Consider the following 27796-nt stretch of genomic DNA (forward strand, 5'->3'; position numbering starts at 1 on the left):
AGCACAAATGAATATGACTAAATACACCTCACCTACACCTGAATGTGATATAAATCACAAACCTACAGCTATATGTGCAATAATAACCCCAACTTAGATCTGAAAGTCTTAATACACCCACCGAAAATAGAAAGGTGCCAGTAACATTGAAGTATAATTAAACAATACTGTCAATTTGAAACTCTTTAATTACCTTTGATCACCTGCGAACTCTCCCCTGAATGTGATTGGATGATCCATTGAACTATCACTCTTCATAGACAGACAGCTGGGTACAGGTGACCCTGCTCTTTCTACCTGGACCCTGTGAACAAAACATGGAGAAACAACATCCAGTTAAACTCGTCCTCTTACTGTAGCTCTAACTCACAGCACATGGAGACAGAGCTTCCAGTTAAACTCATCCTCTTACTGCAGCTCTAACTCACAGCACATGGAGACAGAGCTTACAGTTAAACTCAGCCCCTTACTGCAGCTCTAACTCACAGCACTTGGAGACAGAGCTTCCAGTTAAACTCATCCTCTTACTGCAGCTCTAACTCACAGCACATGGAGACAGAGCTTCCAGTTAAACTCATCCTCTTACTGCAGCTCTAACTCACAGCACAAGAAGACAGAGCTTCCAGTTAAACTCATCCTCTTACTGCAGCTCGAACTCACAGCATATGGAGACAGAGCTTCCAGTTAAACTCATCCTCTTACTGGAGCTCTAACTCACAGTACATGGAGACAGAGCTTCCAGTTATACTCATCCTCTAACTGCAGCTCTAACTCACAGCACATGGAGATAGAGCTTCCAGTTAAACTCATCCTCTTACTGCAGCTCTAACTCACAGCACATGGAGACAGAGCATCCAGTTAAACTCATCCTTTTACTGCAGCTCTAACTCACAGCACATCGAGATAGAGCTTCCAGTTAAACTCATCCTCTTACTGCAGCTCTAACTCACAGCACATGGAGACAGAGCTTCCAGTTAAACTCATCCTCCAAGTGCAGATTAAAATCGAGCCCTTGCTCCCAAACACGCCAGAAATAAAACCTGAAAGCTTATTTAAAACGTTTAAATAGAAGCTGATTTATTGTGTTTGTGTGATATTCCACTGGGGATGGTCAAGAGTAATATTTGGCATAGGTGCAATAAGTTATAAAAGTAAAAGACAATCCTCTTACTGCAGCTCTAAATCACAGCACATGGAAAACACGTTTTCAGCGTACAAAAATGCCAAGTTACTCACACATACAAGAAATACACCGTCTATAACTCATTCATTCAAACTGACAAAATCCAGGCCTGCCATTAAAAGTATTGATATCAAAATGACGCCAAGTTACGGTACTACAAACAATATAGGTTATCTTGTCTCACCGAAATTACATAAGATGTATTCCAAAGCAATGCTACCCAATATTTCCTCAATTCTTTCAAGTCACTTGGCCCTGTATTTTGTAATCTTAGCATTTTATAATGTCATGCAAACGTAACTCACAGCACATGGAGGCAGAGCTTCCAGTTAAACTTATCCTCTTACTGCGGCTCTAACTCACAGCACATGGAGACAGAGCTTCCAGTTAAACTCATCCTCTAACTGCAGCTCTAACTCACAGCACATGGAGACAGAGCTTCCAGTTAAACTCATCCTCTTACTGCAGCTCTAACTCACAGCACATGGAGACAGAGCTTCCAGTTAAACTCATCCTCTTACTGCAGCTTTAACTCACAGCACATGGAGATAGAGCTTCCAGTTAAACTCATCATCTTACTGCAGCTCTAACTCACAGCATATTGGGACAGAGCTTCCAGTTAAACTCATCCTCTTACTGCAGATCTAACTCTCAGCACATGGAGACAGAGCTTCCAGTTAAACTCATCCTCTTACTGCAGCTCTAAATCACAGCACATGGAGACAGAGCTTCCAGTTAAACTCATCCTCTTACTGCAGCTCTAACTCACAGCACATGGAGACAGAGCTTCCAGTTAAACTCATCCTCTTACTGCAGCTCTAACTCACAGCACAAATGAATATGACTAAATACACCTCACCTACACCTGAATGTGATATAAATCACAAACCTACAGCTATATGTGCAATAATAACCCCCACCTAGATCTGAAAGTCTCCATACACCCACCGATAACAGAAAGGTGCAAGTAACATTGAAGTATAATTAAACAGTACTGTCAATTTGAAGCTCTTTAATTACCTTTGATCACCTGCGAACTCTCCCCTGAATGTGATTGGATGATCCATTGAACTATCACTCTTCATAGACAGACAGCTGGGTACAGGTGACCCTGCTCTTTCTACCTGGACCCTGTGAACAAAACATGGAGAAACAACATCCAGTTAAACTCGTCCTCTTACTGCAGCTCTAACTCACAACACATGGAGACAGAGCTTCCAGTTAAACTCATCTTCTTACGACAGCTCTGACTCACAGCACATGGAGACAGAGCTTCCAGTTAAACTCATCCTCTAACTGCAGCTCTAACTCACAGCACATTGGGACAGAGCTTCCAGTTAAACTCATCCTCTTACTGCAGCTCTAACTCACAGCACATTGGGACAGAGCTTCCAGTTAAATTCATCCTCTTACTGCAGCTCTAACTCACAGCACAAATGAATATGACAAAATACACCTCACCTACACCTGAATGTGATATAAATCACAAACCTACAGCGATATGTGCAATAATAACCCCCACCTAGATCTGAAAGTCGTAATACACCCACCGACAACAGAAAGATGGCAGTAACATTGAAGTATAATTAAACAGTACTGTCAATTTGAACCTCTTTAATTACCTTTGATCACCTGCGAACTCTCCCCTGAATGTGATTGGATGATCCATTGAACGATCACTCTTCATAGACAGACAGCTGGGTACAGGTGACCCTGCTCTTTCTACCTGGACCCTGTGAACAAAACATGGAGACACAACATCCAGTTAAACTCGTCCTCTTACTGTAGCTCTAACTCACAGCACATGGAGACAGAGCTTCCAGTTAAACTCATCCTCTTACTGCAGCTCTAACTCACAGCACATGGAGACAGAGCTTACAGTTAAACTCAGCCCCTTACTGCAGCTCTAACTCACAGCACTTGGAGACAGAGCTTCCAGTTAAACTCATCCTCTTACTGCAGCTCTAACTCACAGCACATGGAGACAGAGCTTCCAGTTAAACTCATCCTCTTACTGCAGCTCTAACTCACAGCACAAGAAGACAGAGCTTCCAGTTAAACTCATCCTCTTACTGCAGCTCGAACTCACAGCATATGGAGACAGAGCTTCCAGTTAAACTCATCCTCTTACTGGAGCTCTAACTCACAGTACATGGAGACAGAGCTTCCAGTTATACTCATCCTCTAACTGCAGCTCTAACTCACAGCACATGGAGATAGAGCTTCCAGTTAAACTCATCCTCTTACTGCAGCTCTAACTCACAGCACATGGAGACAGAGCATCCAGTTAAACTCATCCTTTTACTGCAGCTCTAACTCACAGCACATCGAGATAGAGCTTCCAGTTAAACTCATCCTCTTACTGCAGCTCTAACTCACAGCACATGGAGACAGAGCTTCCAGTTAAACTCATCCTCCAAGTGCAGATTAAAATCGAGCCCTTGCTCCCAAACACGCCAGAAATAAAACCTGAAAGCATATTTAAAACGTTTAAATAGAAGCTGATTTATTGTGTTTGTGTGATATTCCACTGGGGATGGTCAAGAGTAATATTTGGCATAGGTGCAATAAGTTATAAAAGTAAAAGACAATCCTCTTACTGCAGCTCTAAATCACAGCACATGGAAAACACGTTTTCAGCGTACAAAAATGCCAAGTTACTCACACATACAAGAAATACACCGTCTATAACTCATTCATTCAAACTGACAAAATCCAGGCCTGCCATTAAAAGTATTGATATCAAAATGACGCCAAGTTACGGTACTACAAACAATATAGGTTATCTTGTCTCACCGAAATTACATAAGATGTATTCCAAAGCAATGCTACCCAATATTTCCTCAATTCTTTCAAGTCACTTGGCCCTGTATTTTGTAATCTTAGCATTTTATAATGTCATGCAAACGTAACTCACAGCACATGGAGGCAGAGCTTCCAGTTAAACTTATCCTCTTACTGCGGCTCTAACTCACAGCACATGGAGACAGAGCTTCCAGTTAAACTCATCCTCTAACTGCAGCTCTAACTCACAGCACATGGAGACAGAGCTTCCAGTTAAACTCATCCTCTTACTGCAGCTCTAATTCACAGCACATGGAGACAGAGCTTCCAGTTAAACTCATCCTCTTACTGCAGCTTTAACTCACAGCACATGGAGATAGAGCTTCCAGTTAAACTCATCATCTTACTGCAGCTCTAACTCACAGCATATTGGGACAGAGCATCCAGTTAAACTCATCCTCTTACTGCAGATCTAACTCTCAGCACATGGAGACAGAGCTTCCAGTTAAACTCATCCTCTTACTGCAGCTCTAAATCACAGCACATGGAGACAGAGCTTCCAGTTAAACTCATCCTCTTACTGCAGCTCTAACTCACAGCACATGGAGACAGAGCTTCCAGTTAAACTCATCCTCTTACTGCAGCTCTAACTCACAGCACAAATGAATATGACTAAATACACCTCACCTACACCTGAATGTGATATAAATCACAAACCTACAGCTATATGTGCAATAATAACCCCCACCTAGATCTGAAAGTCTCCATACACCCACCGATAACAGAAAGGTGCAAGTAACATTGAAGTATAATTAAACAGTACTGTCAATTTGAAGCTCTTTAATTACCTTTGATCACCTGCGAACTCTCCCCTGAATGTGATTGGATGATCCATTGAACTATCACTCTTCATAGACAGACAGCTGGGTACAGGTGACCCTGCTCTTTCTACCTGGACCCTGTGAACAAAACATGGAGAAACAACATCCAGTTAAACTCGTCCTCTTACTGCAGCTCTAACTCACAACACATGGAGACAGAGCTTCCAGTTAAACTCATCTTCTTACGACAGCTCTGACTCACAGCACATGGAGACAGAGCTTCCAGTTAAACTCATCCTCTAACTGCAGCTCTAACTCACAGCACATTGGGACAGAGCTTCCAGTTAAACTCATCCTCTTACTGCAGCTCTAACTCACAGCACATTGGGACAGAGCTTTCAGTTAAATTCATCCTCTTACTGCAGCTCTAACTCACAGCACAAATGAATATGACAAAATACACCTCACCTACACCTGAATGTGATATAAATCACAAACCTACAGCGATATGTGCAATAATAACCCCCACCTAGATCTGAAAGTCGTAATACACCCACCGACAACAGAAAGATGGCAGTAACATTGAAGTATAATTAAACAGTACTGTCAATTTGAACCTCTTTAATTACCTTTGATCACCTGCGAACTCTCCCCTGAATGTGATTGGATGATCCATTGAACGATCACTCTTCATAGACAGACAGCTGGGTACAGGTGACCCTGCTCTTTCTACCTGGACCCTGTGAACAAAACATGGAGACACAACATCCAGTTAAACTCATCCTCTTACTGCAGCTCTAACTCACAACACATGGAGATAGAGCTTCCAGTTAAACTCATCCTCTTACTGCAGCTCTAACTCACAGCACAAGAAGACAGAGCTTCCAGTTAAACTCATCCTCTTACTGCAGCTCTAACTCACAGCACATGGAGATAGAGCTTCCAGTTAAACTCATCCTTCAAGTGCAGATTAAAATCGAGCCCTTGCTCCCAAACACGCAAGAAATGAAACCAGAAAGCATATTTAAAACGTTTAAATAGAAGCTGCTTTATTGTGTTTGTGTGATATTCCACTGGGGATGGTCAAGAGTAATATTTAACATAGGTGCAATAAGTTATAAATGTAAAAGACAATCCTCTTACTGCAGCTCTAAATCACAGCACATGGAGACAGAGCTTCCAGTTAAACTCATCCTCTTACTGCAGCTCTAACTCACAGCACATGGAGACAGAGCTTCCAGTTAAACTCATCCTCTTACTGCAGCTCTAACTCACAGCACATGGAGACAGAGCTTCCAGTTAAACTCATCCTCTTACTGCAGCTCTAACTCACAGCACATGGAGATAGAGCTTCCAGTTAAACTCATCCTCTTACTGCAGTTCTAACTCACAGCACATGGAGACAGAGCTTACAGTTAAACTCATCCTCTTACTGCAGCTCTAACTCTCAGCACATGGAGACAGAGCTTCCAGTTAAACTCATCCTCTTACTGCAGCTCTAACTCACAGCACAAGAAGACAGAGCTTCCAGTTAAACTCATCCTCTTACTGCAGCTCTAACTCACAGCACAAATGAATATGACAAAATACACCTCACCTACACCTGAATGTGATATAAATCACAAACCTACAGCTATATGTGCAATAATAACCCCAACCTAGATCTGAAAGTCTTAATACACCCACCGACAATAGAAAGGTGCCAGTAACATTGAAGTATAATTAAACAGTACTGTCAATTTGAAACTCTTTAATTACCTTTGATCACCTGCGAAATCTCCCCTGAATGTGATTGGATGATCAATTGTACTATCACTCTTCATGGACAGACAGCTGGGTACAGGTGACCGTGCTCTGTCTACCTGGACCCTGTGAACAAAACATGGAGAAACAACATCCAGTTAAACTCGTCCTCTTACTGTAGCTCTAACTCACAACACATGGAGACAGAGCTTACAGTTAAACTCATCCTCTTACTGCAGCTCTAACTCACAACACATGGAGACAGAGCTTCCAGTTAAACTCATCTTCTTACGACAGCTCTGACTCACAGCACATGGAGACAGAGCTTCCAGTTATACTCATCCTCTTACTGCAGCACTAACTCACAACACAGGGAGACAGAGCTTCCAGTTAAACTCATCCTTTTACTGGAGCTCTAACTCACAGCACATGGAGACAGAGCTTCCAGTTATACTCATCCTCTTACTGCAGCTCTGACTCACAGCACATGGAGACAGAGCTTCCAGTTAAATTCATCCTCTTACTGCAGCTCTAACTCACAGCACAAATGAATATGACAAAATGCACCTCACCTACACCTGAATGTGATATAAATCACAAACCTACAGCGATATGTGCAATAATAACCCCCACCTAGATCTGAAAGTCGTAATACACCCACCGACAACAGAAAGGTGCCAGTAATATTGGAGTATAATTAAAGATCACTGTCAATTTGAAACTCTTTAATTACCTTTGATCACCTGCGAACTCTCCCCTGAATGTGATTGGATGATCCATTGATTGATCACTCTTCATAGACAGACAGCTGGGTACAGGTGACCCCGCTCTTTCTACCTGGACCCTGTGAACAAAACATGGAGAAACAACATCTAGTTAAACTCATCCTCTTACTGCAGCTCTAACTCACAGGACATGGAGACAGAGCTTCCAGTTAATCTCGTCCTCTTACTGCAGCTCTAACTCACAGCACATGGAGACAGAACTTCCAGTTAAACTCATCCTCTTACTGCAGCTCTAACTCACAGCACATGGAGACAGAGCTTCCAGTTAAACTCATCCTCTTACTGCAGCACGAACTCACAGCACATGGAGACAGAGCTTCCAGTTAAACTCATCCTCTTACTGCAGCTCTAACTCACAGCACAAATGAATATGACAAAATACACCTCACCTACACCTGAATGTGATATAAATCACAAACCTACAGCTATATGTGCAATAATAACCCCAACCTAGATCTGAAAGTCTTAATACACCCACCGACAATAGAAAGGTGCCAGTAACATTGAAGTATAATTAAACAGTACTGTCAATTTGAAACTCTTTAATTACCTTTGATCACCTGCGAACTCTCCCCTGAATGTGATTGGATGATCCATTGTACTATCACTCTTCATGGACAGACAGCTGGGTACAGGTGACCCTGCTCTTTCTACCTGGACCCTGCGAACAAAACATGGAGAAACAACATCCAGTTAAACTCGTCCTCTTACTGCAGCTCTAACTCACAACACATGGAGACAGAGCTTCCAGTTAAACTCATCTTCTTACGACAGCTCTGACTGACAGCACATGGAGACAGAGCTTCCAGTTATACTCATCCTCTTACTGCAGCACTAACTCACAACACAGGGAGACAGAGATTCCAGTTAAACTCATCCTCTTACTGGAGCTCTAACTCACAGCACATGGAGACAGAGCTTCCAGTTATACTCATCCTCTTACTGCAGCTCTAACTCACAGCACATGGAGACAGAGCTTCCAGTTAAACTCATCCTCTTACTGCAGCTCTAACTCACAGCACATGGAGACAGAGCATCCAGTTAAACTCATCCTTTTACTGCAGCTCTAACTCACAGCACATCGAGATAGAGCTTCCAGTTAAACTCATCCTCCAAGTGCAGATTAAAATCGAGCCCTTGCTCCCAAACACGCCAGAAATGAAACCTGAAAGCATATTTAAAACGTTTAAATAGAAGCTGATTTATTGTGTTTGTGTGATATTCCACTGTGGATGGTCAAGAGTAATATTTGGCATAGGTGCAATATGTTATAAAAGTAAAAGACAATCCTCTTACTGCAGCTCTAAATCACAGCACATGGAAAACACGTTTTCAGCGTACAAAAATGCCAAGTTACTCACACACAAGAAATACACCGTCTATAACTCATTCATTCAAACTGACAAAATCCAGGCCTGCCATTAAAAGTATTGATATCAAAATGACGCCAAGTTACGGTACTACAAACAAAATAGGTTATCTTGTCTCACCGAAATTACATAAGATGTATTCCAAAGCAATGCTACCCAATATTTCCTCAATTCTTTCAAGTCACTTGGCCCTGTGTTTTGTAATCTTAGCATTTTATAATGTCATGCAAACGTAACTCACAGCACATGGAGGCAGAGCTTCCAGTTAAACTCATCCTCTTACTGCAGCTCTAACTCACAGCACATGGAGACAGAGCTTCCAGTTAAACTCATCCTCTAACTGCAGCTCTAACTCACAGCACATGGAGACAGAGCTTCCAGTTAAACTCATCCTCTTACTGCAGCTCTAATTCACAGCACATGGAGACAGAGCTTCCAGTTAAACTCATCCTCTTACTGCAGCTTTAACTCACAGCACATGGAGATAGAGCTTCCAGTTAAACTCATCATCTTACTGCAGCTCTAACTCACAGCATATTGGAACAGAGCTTCCAGTTGAAATCATCCTCTTACTGCAGATCTAACTCTCAGCACATGGAGATAGAGCTTCCAGTTAAACTCATCCTCTTACTGCAGCTCTAACTCTCAGCACTTGGAGACAGAGCTTCCAGTTAAACTCATCCTCTTACTGCAGCTCTAACTCACAGCACATGGAGACAGAGCTTCCAGTTAAACTCATCATCTTACTGCAGCTCTAACTCACAGAACAAATGAATATGACTAAATACACCTCACCTACACCTGAATGTGATATAAATCACAAACCTACAGCTATATGTGCAATAATAACCCCCACCTAGATCTGAAAGTCTTAATACACCCACCGACAACAGAAAGGTGCCAGTAACATTGAAGTATAATTAAACAGTACTGACTATTTGAATCTCTTTTATTACCTTTGGTCACCTGTGACCTCTCCTCTGAATGTGATTGGAAGACCCATTGAATGATCACTCTTCATAGACAGACAGCTGGGTACAGGTGACCCTGCTCTTTCTAGATGGACCCTGTGATCAAAACATGGAGAAACAACATCCAGTTAAACTCGTCCTCTTACTGCAGCTCTAACACACAACATATGGAGACAGAGATTCCAGTTAAACTCATCCTCTTACTGCAGCTCTAACTCACAGCACATGGAGACAGAGCTTGCAGTTAAACTCATCCTCTTACTGCAGCTCTAACTTACAGCACATGGACACAGAGCTTCCAGTTAAACTCATCCTCTTACTGCAGCTCTAACTCACAGCACATGGAGACAGAGCTTCCAGTTAAACTCATCCTCTTACTGCAGCTCTGACTCACAGCACATGGAGACAGAGCTTCCAGTTAAACTCATCCTCGTACTGCAGCTCAAACTCACAGCGCATGGAGACAGAGCTTCCAGTTAAATTCATAATCATACTGCAGCTCTAACTCACAGCACATGGAGACAGAACTTCCAGTTAAACTCATCCTCTTACTGCAGCTCTAACTCACAGCACATGGAGACAGAACTTCCAGTTAATCTCGTCCTCTTACTGCAGCTCTAACTCACAGCACATGGAGACAGAGCTTACAGTTAAACTCATCCTCTTACTGCAGCTCTAACTCACAGCACATGGAGACAGAGCTTCCAGTTAAACTCATCCTCTTACTGCAGCTCTAACTCACAGCACAAATGAATATGACTAAATACACCTCACCTACACCTGAATGTGATATAAATCACAAACCTACAGCTATATGTGCAATAATAACCCCCACCTAGATCTGAAAGTCTCCATACACCCACAGATAACAGAAAGGTGCCAGTAACATTGAAGTATAATTAAACAGTACTGTCAATTTGAACCTCTTTAATTACCTTTGATCACCTGCGAACTCTCCCCTGAATGTGATTGGATGATCCATTGAACCATCACTCTTCATAGACAGACAGCTGGGTACAGGTGACCCTGCTCTTTCTACCTGGACCCTGTGAACAAAACATGGAGAAACAACATCCAGTTAAACTCGTCCTCTTACTGCAGCTCTAACTCACAACACATGGAGACAGAGCTTCCAGTTAAACTCATCCTCTTACTGCAGCTCTAACTTACAGCACATTGGGACAGAGCTTCCAGTTAAATTCATCCTCTTACTGCAGCTCTAACTCACAGCACAAATGAATATGACAAAATACACCTCACCTACACCTGAATGTGATATAAATCACAAACCTACAGCGATATGTGCAATAATAACCCCCACCTAGATCTGAAAGTCGTAATACACCCACCGACAACAGAAAGATGGCAGTAACATTGAAGTATAATTAAACAGTACTGTCAATTTGAAACTCTTTAATTACCTTTGATCACCTGCGAACTCTCCCCTGAATGTGATTGGATGATCCATTGAACAATCATTCTTCATAGACAGACAGCTGGGTACAGGTGACCCTGCTCTTTCTACCTGGACCCTGTGAACAAAACATGGAGACACAACATCCAGTTAAACTCATCCTCCTACTGCAGCTCTAACTCACAGCACAAGAAGACAGAGCTTCCAGTTAAACTCATCCTCTTACTGCAGCTCTAACTCACAGCACATGGAGATAGAGCTTCCAGTTAAACTCATCTTCTTACGACAGCTCTGACTCACAGCACATGGAGACAGAGCTTGCAGTTAAACTCATCCTCTTACTGCAGCTCTAACTTACAGCACATGGAGATAGAGCTTCCAGTTAAACTCATCCTCCAAATGCAGATTAAAATCGAGCCCTTGCTCCCAAACACGCAAGAAATGAAACCTGAAAGCATATTTAAAACGTTTAAATAGAAGCTGCTTTATTGTGTTTGTGTGATATTCCACTGGGGATGGTCAAGAGTAATATTTAACATAGGTGCAATAAGTTATAAATGTAAAAGACAATCCTCTTACTGCAGCTCTAAATCACAGCACATGGAGATAGAGCTTCCAGTTAAACTCATCCTCTTACTGCAGCTCTAACTCACAGCACATGGAGACAGAGCTTCCAGTTATACTCATCCTCTTACTGCAGCACTAACTCACAACACAGGCAGACAGAGCTTCCAGTTAAACTCATCCTCTTACTGCAGCTCTAACTCACAGCACATGGAGACAGAGCTTCCAGTTAAACTCATCCTCTTACTGCAGCTCTAACTCACAGCACAAATGAATATGACAAAATACACCTCACCTACACCTGAATGTGATATAAATCACAAACCTACAGCTATATGTGCAATAATAACCCCCACCTAGATCTGAAAGTCTTAATACACCCACCGACAACAGAAAGGTGCCAGTAACATTGAAGTATAATTAAACAGTACTGTCAATTTGAAACTCTTTAATTACCTTTGATCACCTGCGAACTCTCCCCTGAATGTGATTGGATGATCCATTGAACTATCACTCTTCATAGACAGACAGCTGGGTACAGGTGACCCTGCTCTTTCTACCTGGACCCTGTGAACAAAACATGGAGAAACAACATCCAGTTAAACTCGTCCTCTTACTGTAGCTCTAACTCACAGCACATGGAGACAGAGCTTCCAGTTATACTCATCCTCTTACTGCAGCACCAACTCACAACACAGGCAGACAGAGCTTCCAGTTAAACTCATCCTCTTACTGCAGCTCTAACTCACAGCACATGGAGACAGAGCTTCCAGTTATACTCATCCTCTTACTGCAGCTCTAACTCACAGCACATGGAGACAGAGCTTCCAGTTAAACTCATCCTCTTACTGCAGCTCTAACTCACAGCACATGGAGACAGAGCTTACAGTTAAACTCAGCCCCTTACTGCAGCTCTAACTCACAGCACATGGAGACAGAGCTTCCAGTTAAACTCATGCTCTAACTGCAGCTCTAACTCACAGCACATGGAGACAGAGCTTCCAGTTAAACTCATCGTATTACTGCAGCTCTAACTCACAGCACATTGGGACAGAGCTTCCAGTTAAACTCATCCTCTTACTGCAGCTTTAACTCACAGCACATGGAGACAGAGCTTCCAGTTAAACTCGTCCTCTTACTGCAGCTCTAACTCACAGCACATGGAGACAGAGCTTCCAGTTAAACTCATCCTCTTACTGCAGCTCTAACTCACAGCACATTGGGACAGAGCTTCCAGTTAAACTCATCCTCTTACTGCAGCTCTAACTCACAGCACAAATGAATGACAAAATACACCTCACCAACACCTGAATGTGATATAAATCACAAACCTACAGGTATATGTGCAATAATAACCCCCACCTAGATCTGAAAGTCTTAATACACCCACCGACAACAGAAAGGTGCCAGTAACATTGAAGTATAATTAAACAGTACTGTCAATTTGAACCTCTTTAATTACCTTTGATCACCTGCAAACTCTCCCCTGAATGTGATTGGATGATCCATTGAACTATCACTCTTCATAGACAGACAGCTGGGTACAGGTGACCCTGCTCTTTCTACCTGGACCCTGTGAACAAAACATGGAGAAACAACATCCAGTTAAACTAGTCCTCTTACTGCAGCTCTAACTCACAACACATGAAGACAGAGCTTCCAGTTAAACTCATCTTCTTACGACAGCTCTTACTCACAGCACATTGGGACAGAGCTTCCAGTTAAATTCATCCTCTTACTGCAGCTCTAACTCACAGCACAAATGAATATGACAAAATGCACCTCACCTACACCTGAATGTGATATAAATCACAAACCTACAGCGATATGTGCAATAATAACCCCCACCTAGATCTGAAAGTCGTAATACACCCACCGACAACAGAAAGGTGCCAGTAATATTGGAGTATAATTAAAGATCACTGTCAATTTGAAACTCTTTAATTACCTTTGATCACCTGCGAACTCTCCCCTGAATGTGATTGGATGATCCATTGAACGATCACTCTTCATAGACAGACAGCTGGGTACAGATGACCCCGCTCTTCCTACCTGGACCCTGTGAACAAAACATGGAGAAACAACATCTAGTTAAACTCATCCTCTTACTGCAGCTCTAACTCACAGGACATGGAGACAGAGCTTCCAGTTAATCTCGTCCTCTTACTGCAGCTCTAACTCACAGCACATGGAGACAGAGCTTACAGTTAAACTCATCCTCTTACTGCAGCTCTAACTCACAGCACATGGAGACAGAGCTTCCAGTTAAACTCATCCTCTTACTGCAGCTCTAACTCACAGCACATGGAGACAGAACTTCCAGTTAAACTCATCCTCTTACTGCAGCTCTAACTCACAGCACATGGAGATAGAGCTTCCAGTTAAACTCATCCTCCAAGTGCAGATTAAAATCGAGCCCTTGCTCCCAAACACGCCAGAAATGAAACCTGAAAGCATATTTAAAACGTTTAAATAGAATCTGCTTTATTGTGTTTGTGTGATATTCCACTGGGGATGGTCAAGAGTAATATTTAACATAGGTGCAATAAGTTATAAATGTAAAAGACAATCCTCTTACTGCAGCTCTAAATCACAGCACATGGAGACAGAGCTTCCAGTTAAACTCATCCTCTTACTGCAGCTCTAACTCACAGCACATGGAGACAGAGCTTCCAGTTAAACTCATCCTCTTACTGCAGCTCTAACTCACAGCACAAATGAATATGACAAAATACACCTCACCTACACCTGAATGTGATATAAATCACAAACCTACAGCTATATGTGCAATAATAACCCCAACTTAGATCTGAAAGTCTTAATACACCCACCGAAAATCGAAAGGTGCCAGTAACATTGAAGTATAATTAAACAATACTGTCAATTTGAAACTCTTTAATTACCTTTGATCACCTGCGAACTCTCCCCTGAATGTGATTGGATGATCCATTGAACTATCACTCTTCGTAGACAGACAGCTGGGTACAGGTGACCCTGCTCTTTCTACCTGGACCCTGTGAACAAAACATGGAGAAACAACATCCAGTTAAACTCGTCCTCTTACTGTAGCTCTAACTCACAGCACATGGAGACAGAGCTTCCAGTTAAACTCATCCTCTTACTGCAGCTCTAACTCACAGCACATGGAGATAGAGCTTCCAGTTAAACTCATCCTCTTACTGCAGCTCTAACTCACAGCACATGGAGACAGAGCTTACAGTTAAACTCAGCCCCTTACTGCAGCTCTAACTCACAGCACATGGAGACAGAGCTTCCAGTTAAACTCATCCTCTTACTGCAGCTCTAACTCACAGCACAAATGAATATGACAAAATGCACCTCACCTACACCTGAATGTGATATAAATCACAAACCTACAGCGATATGTGCAATAATAACCCCCACCTAGATCTGAAAGTCGTAATACACCCACCGACAACAGAAAGGTGCCAGTAATATTGGAGTATAATTAAAGATCACTGTCAATTTGAAACTCTTTAATTACCTTTGATCACCTGCGAACTCTCCCCTGAATGTGATTGGATGATCCATTGAACGATCACTCTTCATAGACAGACAGCTGGGTACAGGTGACCCCGCTCTTCCTACCTGGACCCTGTGAACAAAACATGGAGAAACAACATCTAGTTAAACTCATCCTCTTACTGCAGCTCTAACTCACAGGACATGGAGACAGAGCTTCCAGTTAATCTCGTCCTCTTACTGCAGCTCTAACTCACAGCACATGGAGACAGAGCTTACAGTTAAACTCATCCTCTTACTGCAGCTCTAACTCACAGCACATGGAGACAGAGCTTCCAGTTAAACTCATCCTCTTACTGCAGCTCTAACTCACAGCACATGGAGACAGAACTTCCAGTTAAACTCATCCTCTTACTGCAGCTCTAACTCACAGCACATGGAGATAGAGCTTCCAGTTAAACTCATCCTCCAAGTGCAGATTAAAATCGAGCCCTTGCTCCCAAACACGCCAGAAATGAAACCTGAAAGCATATTTAAAACGTTTAAATAGAAGCTGCTTTATTGTGTTTGTGTGATATTCCACTGGGGATGGTCAAGAGTAATATTTAACATAGGTGCAATAAGTTATAAATGTAAAAGACAATCCTCTTACTGCAGCTCTAAATCACAGCACATGGAGACAGAGCTTCCAGTTAAACTCATCCTCTTACTGCAGCTCTAACTCACAGCACATGGAGACAGAGCTTCCAGTTAAACTCATCCTCTTACTGCAGCTCTAACTCACAGCACAAATGAATATGACAAAATACACCTCACCTACACCTGAATGTGATATAAATCACAAACCTACAGCTATATGTGCAATAATAACCCCAACTTAGATCTGAAAGTCTTAATACACCCACCGAAAATAGAAAGGTGCCAGTAAAATTGAAGTATAATTAAACAATACTGTCAATTTGAAACTCTTTAATTACCTTTGATCACCTGCGAACTCTCCCCTGAATGTGATTGGATGATCCATTGAACTATCACTCTTCATAGACAGACAGCTGGGTACAGGTGACCCTGCTCTTTCTACCTGGACCCTGTGAACAAAACATGGAGAAACAACATCCAGTTAAACTCGTCCTCTTACTGTAGCTCTAACTCACAGCACATGGAGACAGAGCTTCCAGTTAAACTCATCCTCTTACTGCAGCTCTAACTCACAGCACATGGAGACAGAGCTTACAGTTAAACTCAGCCCCTTACTGCAGCTCTAACTCACAGCACATGGAGACAGAGCTTCCAGTTAAACTCATCCTCTTACTGCAGCTCTAACTCACAGCACATGGAAATAGAGCTTACAGTTAAACTCAGCCCCTTACTGCAGCTCTAACTCACAGCACATGGAGACAGAGCTTCCAGTTAATCTCGTCCTCTTACTGCAGCTCTAACTCACAGCACATGGAGACAGAGCTTCCAGTTATACTCATCCTCTTACTGCAGCTCTAACTCACAGGACATGGAGACAGAGCTTCCAGTTAAACTCATCCTCTTACTGCAGCTCTAACTCACAGCACTTGGAGACAGAGATTCCAGTTAAACTCATCCTCTTATTGCAGCTCTAACTCACAGCACATTGGGACAGAGCTTCCAGTTAAACTCATCCTCTTACTGCAGCTCTAACTCACAGCACAAATGAATATGACAAAATACACCTCACCTACACCTGAATGTGATATAAATCACAAACCTACAGGTATATGTGCAATAATAACCCCCACCTAGATCTGAAAGTCTTAATACACCCACCGACAACAGAAAGGTGCCAGTAACATTGAAGTATAATTAAACAATACTGTCAATTTGAAACTCTTTAATTACCTTTGATCACCTGCGAACTCTCCCCTGAATGTGATTGGATGATCCATTGAACTATCACTCTTCATAGACAGACAGCTGGGTACAGGTGACCCTGCTCTTTCTACCTGGACCCTGTGAACAAAACATGGAGAAACAACATCCAGTTAAACTCGTCCTCTTACTGTAGCTCTAACTCACAGCACATGGAGACAGAGCTTCCAGTTAAACTCATCCTCTTACTGCAGCTCTAACTCACAGCACATGGAGACAGAGCTTACAGTTAAACTCAGCCCCTTACTGCAGCTCTAACTCACAGCACATGGAGACAGAGCTTCCAGTTAAACTCATCCTCTTACTGCAGCTCTAACTCACAGCACAAATGAATATGACAAAATGCACCTCACCTACACCTGAATGTGATATAAATCACAAACCTACAGCGATATGTGCAATAATAACCCCCACCTAGATCTGAAAGTCGTAATACACCCACCGACAACAGAAAGGTGCCAGTAATATTGGAGTATAATTAAAGATCACTGTCAATTTGAAACTCTTTAATTACCTTTGATCACCTGCGAACTCTCCCCTGAATGTGATTGGATGATCCATTGAACGATCACTCTTCATAGACAGACAGCTGGGTACAGGTGACCCCGCTCTTCCTACCTGGACCCTGTGAACAAAACATGGAGAAACAACATCTAGTTAAACTCATCCTCTTACTGCAGCTCTAACTCACAGGACATGGAGACAGAGCTTCCAGTTAATCTCGTCCTCTTACTGCAGCTCTAACTCACAGCACATGGAGACAGAGCTTACAGTTAAACTCATCCTCTTACTGCAGCTCTAACTCACAGCACATGGAGACAGAGCTTACAGTTAAACTCATCCTCTTACTGCAGCTCTAACTCACAGCACATGGAGACAGAACTTCCAGTTAAACTCATCCTCTTACTGCAGCTCTAAAGCCGCGTTTCCACCGCAGGAACTATACCCCGGAACTAGGAACCTTTTGAGGAACTCAGTGCGTTTCCACCGCAGGAACTATGGTCTAAATTTAGTTCTGGGGGCTTTGTTTTACCCCCCAAAACGTTCCTGCTCGGGGGGTAGTACTTTCCGAAAGTACAGGAACCTTTTGGGTGGAGCTTGCAGCGCTGAACATTTCTGATTGGTCGAGTACTCGTAGCATTTGTGTTGTATTTATTTTCCACCATTACCCGCCATGTTTGAAAATATGCAGCGGCAAACCAATTTATTTTCATAATAACTTCAAATCAAACTTGTATGTTATGCGGCGCAGTAGCCTACTTTTGGTTATAGCCTGCCAACGTCTTGGAATTATAACGTGTGCTCTTCTGTTCTTTTCTTGCTTTAGTATTCGTTTTATAAAATGCTAAGCATTCGTGCTGGGACAGCATATTACGTAGGCTACCAAAACATTCAAATGGATTAATTCGGTTGCTGAATATTTTCTTCCGGATTTTCTTTGTTAGCCCGTTGTAATTGACTCAAAACGTTTGATACAGTTATGTGAGGTATGCGGTAGTTCTGCATAATTAACATTGGTGATACAGTACAAGCAAACTGGAAATCACCTTCCGCACTTTTTATCCGGGTAAAATAACAGGTTAATTCTAGTTATCTTCCCTTTAGCTTTTTCAGACTGCCGTAATTTTACTCAATTTTACTGCCATTTTTCAATTCCACGAAAAGACCAGGAAGACTATGGACTCTTTTTTATGGTGCATGGTTCGCATCTGGAGGGCACACTTCGCTGCTCGGCTAGCAGTAACTTCGAAGGAAAGCAAACGGTGGCTGTACCACTACTAATTTACATTTTCACGCAAGTCCGAGTTTTCGTTCTATTCTTGTCATTTTGCGATTAGCCTATATGGAATTGACGACGAGAAAGTAATAAAACAGCAAATTGTTTACAACGTGTGCATGTTGTCTGCTGTTAATGAATGTGTTTGAGAGGATATATGAAAATCAATAAATACAAAAGTAACCATATATAGTCATTGTTGGTAACCCGTTGTATATAAGTGGAATAAACCCCTCCGGGCTGTCCCGGTTATTAGAAAATAATGTAGGCTACTTCGGTGGTAGTATGGGGTTACAGAAGAAATCATATGACAGATGGACCGACGACAACGTCAGTGGGCTAATTTGCCTAATCTTCGCGGTACTTTAGACCCCGGTGGAAACGCAGACAACCATTGGCTGAAGGAACCTTTTAGTTCCTGGTAAAGTAGTTCCTGGGACCGAAAGTTCCGGGTAATTTTGGTGGAAACGCGGCTTAACTCACAGCACATGGAGATAGAGCTTCCAGTTAAACTCATCCTCCAAGTGCAGATTAAAATCGAGCCCTTGCTCCCAAACACGCCAGAAATGAAACCTGAAAGCATATTTAAAACGTTTAAATAGAAGCTGCTTTATTGTGTTTGTGTGATATTCCACTGGGGATGGTCAAGAGAAATATTTAACATAGGTGCAATAAGTTATAAATGTAAAAGACAATCCTCTTACAGCAGCTCTAAATCACAGCACATGGAGACAGAGCTTCCAGTTAAACTCATCCTCTTACTGCAGCTCTAACTCACAGCACATGGAGACAGAGCTTCCAGTTAAACTCATCCTCTTACTGCAGCTCTAACTCACAGCACAAATGAATATGACTAAATACACCTCACCTACACCTGAATGTGATATAAATCACAAACCTACAGCTATATGTGCAATAATAACCCCAACTTAGATCTGAAAGTCTTAATACACCCACCGAAAATAGAAAGGTGCCAGTAACATTGAAGTATAATTAAACAATACTGTCAATTTGAAACTCTTTAATTACCTTTGATCACCTGCGAACTCTCCCCTGAATGTGATTGGATGATCCATTGAACTATCACTCTTCATAGACAGACAGCTGGGTACAGGTGACCCTGCTCTTTCTACCTGGACCCTGTGAACAAAACATGGAGAAACAACATCCAGTTAAACTCGTCCACTTACTGTAGCTCTAACTCACAGCACATGGAGACAGAGCTTCCAGTTAAACTCATCCTCTTACTGCAGCTCTAACTCACAGCACATGGAGACAGAGCTTACAGTTAAACTCAGCCCCTTACTGCAGCTCTAACTCACAGCACATGGAGACAGAGCTTCCAGTTAAACTCATCCTCTTACTGCAGCTCTAACTCACAGCACATGGAGACAGAGCTTACAGTTAAACTCAGCCCCTTACTGCAGCTCTAACTCACAGCACATGGAGACAGAGCTTCCAGTTAATCTCGTCCTCTTACTGCAGCTCTAACTCACAGCACATGGAGACAGAGCTTCCAGTTATACTCATCCTCTTACGGCAGCTCTAACTCACAGAACATGGAGACAGAGCTTCCAGTTAAACTCATCCTCTTACTGCAGCTCTAACTCACAGCACTTGGAGACAGAGATTCCAGTTAAACTCATCCTCTTATTGCAGCTCTAACTCACAGCACATTGGGACAGAGCTTCCAGTTAAACTCATCCTCTTACTGCAGCTCTAACTCACAGCACAAATGAATATGACAAAATACACCTCACCTACACCTGAATGTGATATAAATCACAAACCTACAGGTATATGTGCAATAATAACCCCCACCTAGATCTGAAAGTCTTAATACACCCACCGATAACAGAAAGGTGCCAGTAACATTGAAGTATAATTAAACAGTACTGTCAATTTGAACCTCTTTAATTACCTTTGATCACCTGCAAACTCTCCCCTGAATGTGATTGGATGATCCATTGAACTATCACTCTTCATAGACAGACAGCTGGGTACAGGTGACCCTGCTCTTTCTACCTGGACCCTGTGAACAAAACATGGAGAAACAACATCCAGTTAAACTAGTCCTCTTACTGCAGCTCTAACTCACAACACATGAAGACAGAGCTTCCAGTTAAACTCATCTTCTTACGACAGCTCTTACTCACAGCACATGGAGAGAGAGTTTCCAGTTAAACTCATCCTCTTACTGCAGCACTAACTCACAATACAGGGAGACAGAGCTTCCAGTTAAACTCATCCTCTTACTGGAGCTCTAACTCACAGCACATGGAGACAGAGCTTCCAGTTATACTCATCCTCTAACTGCAGCTCTAACTCACAGCACATGGAGATAGAGCTTCCAGTTAAACTCATCCTCTTACTGCAGCTCTAACTCACAGCACATGGAGACAGAGCATCCAGTTAAACTCATCCTTTTACTGCAGCTCTAACTCACAGCACATCGAGATAGAGCTTCCAGTTAAACTCATCCTCTTACTGCAGCTCTAACTCACAGCACATGGAGACAGAGCTTCCAGTTAAACTCATCCTCCAAGTGCAGATTAAAATCGAGCCCTTGCTCCCAAACACGCCAGAAATAAAACCTGAAAGCATATTTAAAACGTTTAAATAGAAGCTGATTTATTGTGTTTGTGTGATATTCCACTGGGGATGGTCAAGAGTAATATTTGGCATAGGTGCAATAAGTTATAAAAGTAAAAGACAATCCTCTTACTGCAGCTCTAAATCACAGCACATGGAAAACACGTTTTCAGCGTACAAAAATGCCAAGTTACTCACACATACAAGAAATACACCGTCTATAACTCATTCATTCAAACTGACAAAATCCAGGCCTGCCATTAAAAGTATTGATATCAAAATGACGCCAAGTTACGGTACTACAAACAATATAGGTTATCTTGTCTCACCGAAATTACATAAGATGTATTCCAAAGCAATGCTACCCAATATTTCCTCAATTCTTTCAAGTCACTTGGCCCTGTATTTTGTAATCTTAGCATTTTATAATGTCATGCAAACGTAACTCACAGCACATGGAGGCAGAGCTTCCAGTTAAACTTATCCTCTTACTGCGGCTCTAACTCACAGCACATGGAGACAGAGCTTCCAATTAAAATCATCCTCTAACTGCAGCTCTAACTCACAGTACATGGAGACAGAGCTTCCAGTTAAACTCATCCTCTTACTGCAGCTCTAATGCACAGCACATGGAGACAAGGCTTCCAGTTAAACTCATCCTCTTACTGCAGCTTTAACTCACAGCACATGGAGATAGAGCTTCCAGTTAAACTCATCATCTTACTGCAGCTCTAACTCACAGCATATTGGGACAGAGCTTCCAGTTAAACTCATCCTCTTACTGCAGATCTAACTCTCAGCACATGGAGACAGAGCTTCCAGTTAAACTCATCCTCTTACTGCAGCTCTAACTCTCAGCACTTGGAGACAGAGCTTCCAGTTAAACTCATCCTCTTACTGCAGCTCTAACTCACAGCACATGGAGACAGAGCTTCCAGTAAAACTCATCATCTTACTGCAGCTCTAACTCACAGCACAAATGAATATGACAAAATACACCTCACCTACACCTGAATGTGATATAAATCACAAACCTACAGCTATATGTGCAATAATAACCCCCACCTAGATCTGAAAGTCTTAATACACCCACCGACAACAGAAAGGTGCCAGTAACATTGAAGTATAATTAAACAGTACTGACTATTTGAATCTCTTTAATTACCTTTGGTCACCTGTGACCTCTCCTCTGAATGTGATTGGAAGACCCATTGAATGATCACTCTTCATAGACAGACAGCTGGGTACAGGTGACCCTGCTCTTTCTAGCTGGACCCTGTGAACAAAACATGGAGAAACAACATCCAGTTAAACTCGTCCTCTTACTGCAGCTCTAACTCACAACATATGGAGACAGAGATTCCAGTTAAACTCATCCTCTTACTGCAGCTCTAACTCACAGCACATGGAGACAGAGCTTCCAGTTAAACTCATCCTCTTACTGCAGGTCTAACTCACAGCACATGGAGACAGAGCATCCAGTTAAACTCATCCTCTTACTGCAGCTCTAACTCACAGCACATGGACACAGAGCTTCCAGTTAAACTCATCCTCTTACTGCAGCTCTAACTCACAGCACATGGAGACAGAGCTTCCAGTTAAACTCATCCTCTTACTGCAGCTCTGACTCACAGCACATGGAGACAGAGCATCCAGTTAAACTCATCCTCTTACTGCAGCTCTAACTCACAGAACATGGAGACAGAGCTTCCAGGTAAACTCATCTTCTTACTGCAGCTCTAACTCACAGCACATGGAGACAGAGCTTCCAGTTAAACTCATCCTCGTACTGCAGCTCAAACTGACAGCGCATGGAGACAGAGCTTCCAGTTAAATTCATAATCATACTGCAGCTCTAACTCACAGCACATGGAGACAGAGCTTCCAGTTAAACTCATCTTCTTACTGCAGCTCTAACTCACAGCACATGGAGAAAGAGCTTCCAGTTAAACTCATCCTCGTACTGCAGCTCAAACTCACAGCGCATGGAGACAGAGCTTCCAGTTAAATTCATAATCATACTGCAGCTCTAACTCACAGCACATGGAGACAGAGCTTCCAGTTAAACTCATCATCTTACTGCAGCTCTAACTCACAGCACGTTGGGACAGAGCTTCCAGTTAAACTCATCCTCTTACTGCAGCTCTAACTCACAGCACATGGAGACAGAGCTTCCAGTTAAACTCATCCTCTTACTGCAGCTCTAACTCACAGCACATGGAGACAGAGCTTCCAGTTAAACTCATCCTCTTACTGCAGGTCTAACTCACAGCACATGGAGACAGAGCATCCAGTTAAACTCATCCTCTTACTGCAGCTTTAACTCACAGCACATGGAGACAGAGCTTCCAGTTAAACTCATCCTCTAACTGCAGCTCTAACTCACAGCACATTGGGACAGAGCTTCCAGTTAAACTCATCCTCTTACTGCAGCTCTAACTCACAGCACAAGAAGACAGAGCTTCCAGTTAAACTCATCCTCTTACTGCAGCTCGAACTCACAGCATATGGAGACAGAGCTTCCAGTAAAACTCATCATCTTACTGGAGCTCTAACTCACAGTACATGGAGACAGAGCTTCCAGTTATACTCATCCTCTAACTGCAGCTCTAACTCACAGCACATGGAGATAGAGCTTCCAGTTAAACTCATCCTTTTACTGCAGCTCTAACTCACAACACATGGAGACAGAGCTTCCAGTTAAACTCATCTTCTTACGACAGCTCTGACTCACAGCACATGGAGACAGAGCTTCCAGTTAAACTCATCCTCTTACTGCAGCTCTAACTCACAGCACATGGAGACAGAGCTTCCAGTTAAACTCATCCTCTTACTGCAGCTCTAACTCACAGCATATGGAGACAGAGCTTCCAGTTAAACTCATCCTCTTACTGCAGCTCTAACTCACAGCACATGGAGATAGAGCTTCCAGTTAAACTCATCCTCTTACTGCAGCTCTAACTCTCAGCACATGGAGACAGAGCTTCCAGTTAAACTCATCCTCCAAGTGCAGATTAAAATCGAGCCCTTGCTCCCAAACACGCCAGAAATGAAACCTGAAAGCATATTTAAAACGTTTAAATAGAAGCTGATTTATTGTGTTTGTGTGATATTCCACTGTGGATGATCAAGAGTAATATTTGGCATAGGTGCAATAAGTAATAAATGTAAAAGACAATCCTCTTACTGCAGCTCTAACTCTCAGCACATGGAGACAGAGCTTCCAGTTAAACTCATCCTCCAAGTGCAGATTAAAATCGAGCCCTTGCTCCCAAACACGCCAGAAATAAAACCTGAAAGCATATTTAAAACGTTTAAATAGAAGCTGATTTATTGTGTTTGTGTGATATTCCACTGTGGATGGTCAAGAGAAATATTTGGCATAGGTGCAATATGTTATAAAAGTAAAAGACAATCCTCTTACTGCAGCTCTAAATCACAGCACATGGAAAACACGTTTTCAGCGTACAAAAATGCCAAGTTACTCACACATACAAGAAATACACCGTCTATAACTCATTCATTCAAACTGACAAAATCCAGGCCTGCCATTAAAAGTATTGATATCAAAATGACGCCAAGTTACGGTACTACAAACAATATAGGTTATCTTGTCTCACCGAAATTACATAAGATGTATTCCAAAGCAATGCTACCCAATATTTCCTCAATTCTTTCAAGTCACTTGGCCCTGTGTTTTGTAATCTTAGCATTTTATAATGTCATGCAAACGTAACTCACAGCACATGGAGGCAGAGCTTCCAGTTAAACTCATCCTCTTACTGCAGCTCTAACTCATAGCACATGGAGACAGAGCTTCCAGTTAAACTCATCCTCTAACTGCAGCTCTAACACACAGCACATGGAGACAGAGCTTCCAGTTAAACTCATCCTCTTACTGCAGCTCTAATTCACAGCACATGGAGACAGAGCTTCCAGTTAAACTCATCCTCTTACTGCAGCTTTAACTCACAGCACATGGAGATAGAGCTTCCAGTTAAACTCATCATCTTACTGCAGCTCTAACTCACAGCATATTGGGACAGAGCTTCCAGTTAAAATCATCCTCTTACTGCAGATCTAACTCTCAGCACATGGAGATAGAGCTTCCAGTTAAACTCATCCTCTTACTGCAGCTCTAACTCTCAGCACTTGGAGACAGAGCTTCCAGTTAAACTCATCCTCTTACTGCAGCTCTAACTCACAGCACATGGAGACAGAGCTTCCAGTTAAACTCATCATCTTACTGCAGCTCTAACTCACAGCACAAATGAATATGACTAAATACACCTCACCTACACCTGAATGTGATATAAATCACAAACCTACAGCTATATGTGCAATAATAACCCCCACCTAGATCTGAAAGTCTTAATACACCCACCGACAACAGAAAGGTGCCAGTAACATTGAAGTATAATTAAACAGTACTGACTATTTGAATCTCTTTAATTACCTTTGGTCACCTGTGACCTCTCCTCTGAATGTGATTGGAAGACCCATTGAATGATCACTCTTCATAGACAGACAGCTGGGTACAGGTGACCCTGCTCTTTCTAGCTGGACCCTGTGAACAAAACATGGAGAAACAACATCCAGTTAAACTCGTCCTCTTACTGCAGCTCTAACACACAACATATGGAGACAGAGATTCCAGTTAAACTCATCCTCTTACTGCAGCTCTAACTCACAGCACATGGAGACAGAGCTTGCAGTTAAACTCATCCTCTTACTGCAGCTCTAACTTACAGCACATGGACACAGAGCTTCCAGTTAATCTCGTCCTCTTACTGCAGCTCTAACTCACAGCACAAGAAGACAGAGCTTCCAGTTAAACTCATCCTCTTACTGAAGCTCAAACTCACAGCACATGGAGATAGAGCTTCCAGTTAAACTCATCCTCCAAGTGCAGATTAAAATCGAGCCCTTGCTCCCAAACACGCAAGAAATGAAACCTGAAAGCATATTTAAAACGTTTAAATAGAAGCTGCTTTATTGTGTTTGTGTGATATTCTACTGTGGATGGTCAAGAGTAATATTTGGCATAGGTGCAATAAGTTATAAATGTAAAAGACAATCCTCTTACTGCAGCTCTAAATCACAGCACATGGAGACAGAGCTTCCAGTTAAACTCATCCTCTTACTGCAGCTCTAACTCACAGCATATGGAGACAGAGCTTCCAGTTAAACTCATCCTCTTACTGCAGCTCTAACTCACAGCACAAATGAATATGACAAAATACACCTCACCTACACCTGAATGTGATATAAATCACAAACCTACAGCTATGTGCAATAATAACCCCAACCTAGATCTGAAAGTCGTAATACACCCACCGACAACAGAAAGGTGCCAGTAATATTGGAGTATAATTAAAGATCACTGTCAATTTGAAACTCTTTAATTACCTTTGATCACCTGCGAACTCTCCCCTGAATGTGATTGGATGATCCATTGAACGATCACTCTTCATAGACAGACAGCTGGGTACAGGTGACCTCGCTCTTTCTACCTGGACCCTGTGAACAAAACATGGAGAAACAACATCTAGTTAAACTCATCCTCTTACTGTAGCTCTAACTCACAGGACATGGAGACAGAGCTTCCAGTTAATCTCGTCCTCTTACTGCAGCTCTAACTCACAGCACATGGAGACAGAGCTTCCAGTTAAACTCATCCTCTTACTGCAGCTCTAACTCACAGCACAAGAAGACAGAGCTTCCAGTTAAACTCATCCTCTTACTGCAGCTCGAACTCACAGCATATGGAGACAGAGCTTCCAGTAAAACTCATCATCTTACTGGAGCTCTAACTCACAGTACATGGAGACAGAGCTTCCAGTTATACTCATCCTCTAACTGCAGCTCTAACTCACAGCACATGGAGATAGAGCTTCCAGTTAAACTCATCCTTTTACTGCAGCTCTAACTCACAGCACATCGAGATAGAGCTTCCAGTTAAACTCATCCTCTTACTGCAGCTCTAACTCACAGCACATGGAGACAGAGCTTCCAGTTAAACTCATCCTCCAAGTGCAGATTAAAATCGAGCCCTTGCTCCCAAACACGCCAGAAATAAAACCTGAAAGCATATTTAAAACGTTTAAATAGAAGCTGATTTATTGTGTTTGTGTGATATTCCACTGGGGATGGTCAAGAGTAATATTTGGCATAGGTGCAATAAGTTATAAAAGTAAAAGACAATCCTCTTACTGCAGCTCTAAATCACAGCACATGGAAAACACGTTTTCAGCGTACAAAAATGCCAAGTTACTCACACATACAAGAAATACACCGTCTATAACTCATTCATTCAAACTGACAAAATCCAGGCCTGCCATTAAAAGTATTGATATCAAAATGACGCCAAGTTACGGTACTACAAACAATATAGGTTATCTTGTCTCACC

General features: G+C 42.3%; 2 protein-coding genes and 2 long non-coding RNA genes across 5 annotated transcripts in view; all 4 read right to left on the reverse strand.

Moving 5' to 3' along the window:
• Window positions 1-27796, reverse strand: part of LOC118209722 — a 411967-nt gene that overhangs the window by 284775 nt on the left and 99396 nt on the right. The gene's annotated exons all lie outside the window — the stretch shown is intronic.
• The window catches only part of LOC118209894 (NACHT, LRR and PYD domains-containing protein 3-like), a 178251-nt gene that overhangs the window by 145410 nt on the left and 5045 nt on the right, over window positions 1-27796 (reverse strand). The gene's annotated exons all lie outside the window — the stretch shown is intronic.
• Window positions 7344-10639, reverse strand: LOC118209735. Its single transcript, XR_004761760.1, has 3 exons — window positions 10593-10639; window positions 7867-7977; window positions 7344-7375 (listed from the first exon to the last, which is right to left on the reverse strand). It is a non-coding gene; the product is annotated as an uncharacterized LOC118209735 (long non-coding RNA).
• Window positions 13150-25881, reverse strand: LOC118209733. Of its 2 annotated transcripts, none has more exons than XR_004761757.1 (3): window positions 25843-25881; window positions 14539-14649; window positions 13150-13208 (listed from the first exon to the last, which is right to left on the reverse strand). It is a non-coding gene; the product is annotated as an uncharacterized LOC118209733 (long non-coding RNA). The 2 variants fall into 2 exon arrangements; XR_004761756.1 differs by lacking the exon at window positions 25843-25881 and adding an exon at window positions 15141-15202.

The sequence above is a fragment of the Anguilla anguilla genome, chromosome 12 (assembly GCF_013347855.1).
Source record: "Anguilla anguilla isolate fAngAng1 chromosome 12, fAngAng1.pri, whole genome shotgun sequence".
Lineage (NCBI taxonomy): Eukaryota > Metazoa > Chordata > Actinopteri > Anguilliformes > Anguillidae > Anguilla > Anguilla anguilla.